The 7,539-nt window shown below is 43.7% G+C and overlaps 1 protein-coding gene and 1 long non-coding RNA gene across 5 annotated transcripts in view; one reads left to right on the forward strand and one right to left on the reverse strand.

Moving 5' to 3' along the window:
• BRINP3 (BMP/retinoic acid inducible neural specific 3) overlaps positions 1 to 3,332 on the reverse strand; it is a 400,347-nt gene extending 397,015 nt beyond the window's left edge. The window contains exon 1 of one of the 2 annotated variants that reach the window (XM_044266848.1): positions 2,692 to 3,332. The gene's annotated coding sequence lies outside the window, so the exon portion shown is untranslated. Of the gene's footprint in view, positions 1 to 938; positions 1,051 to 2,691 lie in introns of those variants that run through there. The other variant, XM_044266849.1, reaches the window with a different exon arrangement.
• On the forward strand, positions 1,046 to 5,899 carry LOC122918438. Of its 3 annotated transcripts, none has more exons than XR_006386602.1 (4): positions 1,046 to 1,220; positions 3,668 to 3,855; positions 4,263 to 4,363; positions 5,548 to 5,899. It is a non-coding gene; the product is annotated as an uncharacterized LOC122918438 (long non-coding RNA). The 3 variants fall into 3 exon arrangements; XR_006386603.1 differs by having other exon boundaries at positions 3,756 to 3,855; XR_006386601.1 differs by lacking the exon at positions 1,046 to 1,220 and having other exon boundaries at positions 3,570 to 3,855.
• The last annotated feature ends 1,640 nt before the right edge of the window (positions 5,900 to 7,539 follow it).

The raw sequence follows: 7,539 nt of genomic DNA on the forward strand, positions 1-7,539 counted from the left end.
CAGCTCCTCCTGCTTCTCCCCCCACCTCCAGAAAAAGGGACACAGAAAAATAAAAGCCCAACTTGAAAGTGCGTCTCATAGAAACCAGAGGGTTCCCAACCTCACTCTTTGCTTTAACTTCAACCTTGTATTCCAAGCTCCAGCTCTAATTTGAAACCCAGCTCCCCCCCCACACACTCCACCTCCCCCCCACCCCCAGATTCACCAGTTGGGGACTGACCAGTCGGTGAAGGCAGAGAGGGAATGACGAGCAGTGATACTCAAACACAGAGCCTGAGAAGTCAGTGAGCAAGCTTAAGCTCGACTAAGCAGGGGGACGAAGAAGGCGATTATGGGTTCATGAAGCAGGCATGCTGGAAAGCCTTCATTTATGAGTCTTAGGGTATAGCTCATTAAAAATAATAAATAAATAAATAAATAAATAAATAAATGCAAATGCAAAAGGGCGTTGATAAGAGTCTAGTGCTCCCGAGTCTGTCCTCTCAGAAAAGAGGTTTTGCTCAAGTTTGGCCTAAAGCAGGCTGGAAATGGAGCGTGAGGCACCGAGGCGAGCCCCCACCCCATCACCCCCCGCCCCGGCGCGCCCTACGCACCGGAGCTGCCAGTGCCCACCCCGAGCACAGCGAGCCGCAGGGGCTGAGTGCGGAGGCTGCGCTAGCCCGGCAGCGTGCGGGACCCGCTCCCTGCCCGCGCCGCCATCCCCACACCCGGCACCGAGCCCAGCGCCAGCGGACCGCCAGGCGACCGGACCCCTTGTCGTCCGCGCTCCCCGCGCCCAGGTGGCTTTAGGCGTTGCCGGGAGCTGCGGAGAAATCGCCAGGCTCGGTCGCCTGTTGCTAGCCCTCTGCTGAAAGCGTCCTTGGCGGCGCAGCCTCGCGGACCTAACTGTCCCCCTGGCAAGCTGGAGTTTCAGGCGACACACAGCAGAGCGCACTTACCGAACAGCGTAGGGCTGGGCTTGACTGGAGTAGACTAGGCTAAGAAGGAAAGATCTGACTGCACTGAAAGTTGCGTTTTGGGGTTGTGTGTGTGTGTGTGTGCGCGTGTGTGTGTGTGTGTGTTTACCCCCCACCCCCTTCCACCCCTGCGCAATAGCACCAGTCCTCCAAAGAGGAATCTTGAATTGGTGAATTACGCCAAGCCCTCGTTTCTGAAACTAGAGTCGCGGCATCTGATGGCACTTGTCAGGCAGGACGACCAGACTAGGAAGGAGAGACCAGGTAGAAAGGAGGGACGGGTGAGGGGCGCCAAGTGGTGCGGACCACAGTCTCAGCCCTGCTCTGATGGGCTGGTGGTGGGAGCCGAGGGGGGAAGCCCTTGAATCCTGAGACGGGGGGATGGGGTGACGCTGCAGCTGGAGTACTTTTATGTCTGGAAACTAAAAGGGCTTTTGAATTTAAAAAAACCATTACTTAGGTCGTCGCGTCAGCCATCAATGAGGACGGGGATAGTTCTTTCTGAGAAATTTTGAAAAGAGAGAGAGAGAGAAGAAAAAAAGAAAGGAAATGAAGGGGGGAAAAAAGACATAAGGAAAGAAGGAAAAGCTTAAACAATAGGTTCTCACCTCCATCCATCCCAATAAGGAGAAAATGTAGAACCCAGGAACTTGTTTTGATGGGGGCTGGGCAAGGGGGAGGGGGTGTCACAGGAAAACTCTAAAACCTTGGTATGGATTAGAGACTGCAATACATGTAGGCTTGACATTTAATTAATACCATGTCCTTGTCAATATGTGAAGTAAAAGCCAAGATTTAAATGTTCCTCAGCATACCTATACTTAAAGGGGAAGTGATACTCATAATGTCAGGTAAACCCATAAAAAATGTTCATAAAAGCAAAAAACACTGACGCTTTAACACACTTATTAAAAATTGAGTCTGGGGGTTGAACAAGTGTGAAGAGTGAGGTAATTATTTTTTTTTATATAAAGTCTGTCCCTGATTTTCAATTTATTAGAACCCAGATAATCAGTGCTTTCTTCTGATAGCACTCTTCCTCTGAAATGAGCACTCTGTGTCCAATTAGCTGTTCATCAGCTAAATTCACGAAATCAGAAATATGATGTCTGAATTGAAATGCAATGCCCAAAATATTGTGTTCATGTGTGATTTGGGATATTGTAAGAAAAAAAAAAATGGTGCACTTCAAACTCCCACTCTTCTTCTTACCGTAGAGTGGAGTGGCTTTTAGTGTTTAGTGTCCTGCTAAACCCATAAAAATACACTTTACAAAAGTCTTCCTTCAGTCATGCAATTACTTTCAATGAACAAATGCTGACCTGAACAACCTTCTGAAGATCAGAAACCAGTGAACTTTCTCGGACCCTGAAATTGTGAGAAGGTTTAAGCTTACTCTTAGATAAACATATAAAATTTGACCTTTCAAATGGCACAAGAATGTGTGCCAAGAAGCATTAATGGGAGGGGAGAGGAATGGTTAATGTTTCCTATAACCTGTAATATCAAGGGAGGACAGAAATAAATAATGTAAAAGGTGATGGGATAATTTATTACGTGGGCTCTATCTTAGTAGCACAATTGCAACTAATATACTAATTAATGAACAGTCACAAAGATCTTTGAGTTCTGAAACTAACAAAAATATCTTTAAAATGAGATATTGCTGAAATAAAGCTTATTTAAAATAACACTAGCAATCAATTTCTAATAAAATATAAGGAGAATAACTTACCAGAGGACATTTCAGGAAGCAAGATGACTGTGAGAAAAATACATCCAGGATGCAAACAGATATTCCATGATCTTCCAAATCAAAATAGTGATGAGCTGCAGGGTGGTGGAACTTTGAAAAAATCAGCAGTTCCTGGTGGCATGTAACCACCTAAAAACCAGTTACACAGAAAGCCATGAACCTCCAAGGAAAAGAAAAAAATGTGCGAGAGGTGCCTTTTATTTGGGGGGGTGGGGGCTTATTTGTAATGATCCTTAGGCAGACAAAGTGAAATTTACTGACTGTACAAGCCCACACCGTGGGGGGAAATAGAAGCCGTGTAACCCCGGAGAACAGGAGTTGAAATACAGATAAATCTGCAAAGAGAAGTAAAAGGATGTGTTGAAGACAAGAGATAAAGAGAGAACTAGTGAGCAAAGCTCTAGTCATCCTGAAAGATACAGCAGCAAGAATGATTGAGGCTGCTGGGAAGGATCCAATGAGAATTCAAGAGGGCACTGCTTCTGAAATCCTGCTCTGATCTTCCCACTCTCAGTTCTTTAAGAGTTACCTGCGCTGGGAACATGATTATTAGGATTAATAGTATTCCATCAGTGTGTTTCACTAGGATTTCCCTTGAACTCTTTCGCTCGCAGCGACTGAGGGAGGCGTAGTAAGGGAAGCCCAGCACAGCCAACCCCCCCAAATAAACCACTGTGGTCACTTTAGGATGACCAAATCATCAGCGATTTGCATGGGGCGGGGAGGCGGTGGGGGTCGAAGGGCTGAAGATGCGGATGAGGCCGAGTCGCCGGGCGCTTTCCGGGGCGCTGCGCCGGGGCGCAGGCAAGGGGGCCCGGAACCGCGGTTACGAGCTGCAGCGGCGGCAGCAGGAGCGGTTTTCTCCCGGGTCCGGTTTTCTCGGAGGATGCTGCAGCCCGCGACTCGAGGCCATTCACCTCCATCCAAAACCTCAGCTCCAAATGCCTTGTTTTAGAAGCTAGAGCTTGGGAGGCTCCGTGGACGGTTCCCGGGGGAGCGGGTGACAGGCGGTGAGGCTCTCGCGTCCTCTGATTCCCGCACAGTGACCGAGGGAGAGTGTGCTAGCAATGGCTTTGCTGCCGAACGCGTGGTCTTGCCATTTTCGTGTCCCGATACGGCACCCACGATCGCCCGATCGATCGGGTAAGATGAGCTTTATTCCTTCTCTCTTTTGCTCTCCATGGTCCCATCCCTTCTCCGAGCCCAAACCCGAAACCCGAATCCTAGGTTCTCTCCTCTGTTCTCTCTCTCTCTCTCTCTTTCCATTGAAGAACTTCCCTTCCCTCTTTGAAACCTACTTCCCCAGGGAATTGCTTGTGTGACTGAGGGGCCGGTGATTCTCTTTGCAGATGATTTATATTTTGGCCGTGAAATGATTCCCCCTCGCCACCCTCGGTACCCTCCTTAGAGAAGATCCCTCCCTCCCCATGGGTTCACTCCCCGAGCTCGGATCTGGATGAAGAGCGCCGTGGGAGTCTTTTGCCCTCTGCTCTGTCTTCCTCTGGACCCTGATGCTTAAGCATTATCCGCCTCTCTCGCTCTCTTTTTAGAAATAGGAGGGAAAGGTAGAGTGGAAAATTGATTTCTTGCAGAGACTGAGGCGCCGAATGATAGAGGGAATAAACATTTGCCCTGGATAAAAATGTTCTTGGTAAGTAATCTTATTTTCTGCGGTTGAAAAGGAAACACATTGCTTCTCACTGCCCCATCCCCCACTCCATTCATTTATTTGCTCTCTGTATGTAAATCACGAGCTGGGTCAGTGGAAATTTTCTTTTCCTCCTTCCTCGGAGAATAGCAACATGTAAGGGTGAATTTGAACTAGGGGGCTTTTAAGGAGGCCCTAGGAAGGCTTGAAGGCTCTTCATTTCTTACACTCAAAACCTACACACAAGTAAAGCTGATCCCTGATTGCTTGCAAGAAGAGTATTTACTGTTTTTTCTTTCTGAAAATAAAATAGTTTCAGGGGGTAGCCCCATGTCCAAGGTTTTCCTATCCCTTGGCCATGTTCTAAAATTCCATTCCAGAAATAAGAACGTGTATTAAGCTAAAGCTTAATAAGTAAGCTTTAAGCTAAAGGTAAGTTAGAGCTATCCTGCCCCTTACTAATGTGTACATCTTTGTTCCAATTCTTGTACCAGATATAAATTATTAGCATCCAAGATAGCTGTTTGCATGTTGTGATGATTCCTATAAATCCAGAAAGCCCTCTGGTCTTCATGAGTCTAGAGCACCCCCAGCCTGCATTTGCTTATAACGTGAAGAGTGTAAAAGTAGGAGGAAGCCAAACAGCCCTGGATAGTGCTTACATCATATGTCACTAAGTGTGCAGAATAGTACATCTTGCAAATTTGTGTGAACTTGGTTTATAAAGTGCTAGTTGACCATTTCGGATGTGAAAAACTGAAGGCGAATTGTTCTAAGAGAAATTATTGCAATTTTGCGTTAGAGAATGTATTTTACTGGTGTAATATCAATATTACTTTTTCCTCCATTATTGTTATGATTTATAATCTACAACTCTTATTCCCAAATTTTATTGATAGAGAATAAGCTAATCTGCACAAAATTTATTTCTGATATAAATAGGATAGACTTAATCCCAAATATCTGATATTAAAATTCCATTGATAAGAAAAGACTTCATTTCAGATCATCAGTTTCCTTGAAATCTACTAGGAAATCACAGAAGAGATCTAGCCAAGTATCGTATTTCAACAGTAAAGGAACCTGTGCATGTATCTAGTATCTAGTATCTAGTCTTTATTACTATCAAAATTGTGCAGGGAAAAAATTTCATGCGTGTATTACTTTTTTTTTTTTTTCTTTCTTAGGCTGTGCTCCTGCCCTAATAAGGATCTAGACCAGAAGATTTTCTTCAGTCATCAAATTTTACCCAAAAGATTACTATTGTGTTATATATGTCTGTTTTACACAGGTTGACCGATGTTGGTTGGGGGATCTGAGGTCCACACAAGGAGGTCGAATGTCCTGACTTAGATTTATTACAAATTCAACCTTAACAATTGTGATATATAGAAAGCATACTTTGCATATATGATCTTCTTCTGCTGTCTAAACCTACTTACCTAAATTGCTATTCAAAAAAATACAGTTGTTTGTTGAGGACCCAACCTGACCTAAGTTAGAAAATGTATCATTAAAATTTTTATTTTATATGTGAAATGATTGTGAGGTTGTTATTCTTTTAAATATTTGGAGAATAAAAAGAACAGGATAAAAACATTAATTTTGTGGTCCGTGGTTCCTTAACTTTAACAAATTTTATAGCACTTAAAATTTATTAAACTATCTAAGTATTTAACATTATATTAAAGCATATGATGAAGTTCGATGAACCTCAAAATAGAGCCATAGGCTTTTACATCTCATAACTAGCTCTTACCTGGTTTGTACTTAGTTAGAACCATCTCAAAAGTTAGGTATTTTAATTTTATACTGAGAATGTCCTTTCCTGGATAATCTCAAGGCATATCTACCATTGGTATCAGCGCATTTTATATTACTGGTATTGTATTTGTTTGCTCTCCTGGCTTCTTCTTTTAAATGTATAGGTATCACCTAATGTCTTTCTTTCTTTCTTTTTTTTTTTTTCTGCATCTTCATGTCTTTACTTTTTTTTTTTTCATTTTATTTTATTTCTTTTCGGTGTTCCAGCATTCATTGTCTATGCACCACACCCAGTGCTCCATGCAACACGTGCCCTCCTTAATACCCATCAGGCTTACCCAACCCCCTGCCCCCCCTTCTCTCCATAACTCTCAGTTTGTTTCTCAGAGTCCACAGTCTCTCATGGGTTTGTCTCCCCCTCTGATTTCCCCCAACTCACTTCTCCTCTCCATTTCCCAATGTCCTCCATGTTATTCTTCATGCTCCACAAGTAAGTGAAACCTATAACTGACTCTCTCTCCTTGATTTATTTCACTCAGCATAATCTCTTCCAGTCCCACCCATGTTGATACAAAAATTGGGTATTCATCTTTTCTGATGGAGGCATAATACTCCATTGTTTATATGGGCCATATCTTTATCCATTTGTCCATTGAAGTTCATCTTGGTTCTTTCCACAGTTTGGTGGCCATTGTTGCTATTGGGGTACAGATGGTTATTCTTTTCACTACATCAGTATCTTTGGGGTAAATACCCAGTAGTGCAATTGCAGGGTCATAGAGAAGCTCTATTTTTAATTTCTTAAGGAGTCTCCACACTGTTTTCCAAAGTGGCTGCACAAACTTGCATTCCCACCAACAGTGTAAGAGAGTTCCCCTTTCTCCACATCCTCTCCAACACATGTTGTTTACTGTCTTTTGAATTTTGGCCATTCTCACTGGTATAAGGTGGTATCTCAATGTGGTTTTGATTTGAATCTCCCTGATGGCTAATGATGATGAACATTTTTTCATGTGTCTGTTAGTCATTTGTATGCCTTATTTGGAGAAGTGACTGTTCATGTCTTCTGCCCATTTTTTTTTTTAAGATTTTATTTATTTATTTGACAGACAGAGATCACAGGTAGGCAGAGAGGCAGGCAGAGAGAGGAAGGGAAGCAGGCTTTCTGCTGAGCAGAGAGCCTGATGTGGGGCTTGATCCCAGGACTCTGGGATCATGACCTGAGCCGAAGGCAGAGACTTTAGCCCACTGAGCCACCCAGGCGTCCCCTTCTGCCCATTTTTTGACATGATTATCTGTTTTGTATGTGTTGAGTTTGAGGAGTTCTTTATAGATCTTGGCTATCAGCGTTTTGTCTTAGTGTCATTTGTGAATACCTTCTCCCATTCCATGGGTTGCCTCTTTGTTTTGTTGAC

This window comes from Neovison vison, chromosome 10 (assembly GCF_020171115.1).
Source record: "Neovison vison isolate M4711 chromosome 10, ASM_NN_V1, whole genome shotgun sequence".
In the NCBI taxonomy this organism is placed as follows: domain Eukaryota; kingdom Metazoa; phylum Chordata; class Mammalia; order Carnivora; family Mustelidae; genus Neogale; species Neogale vison.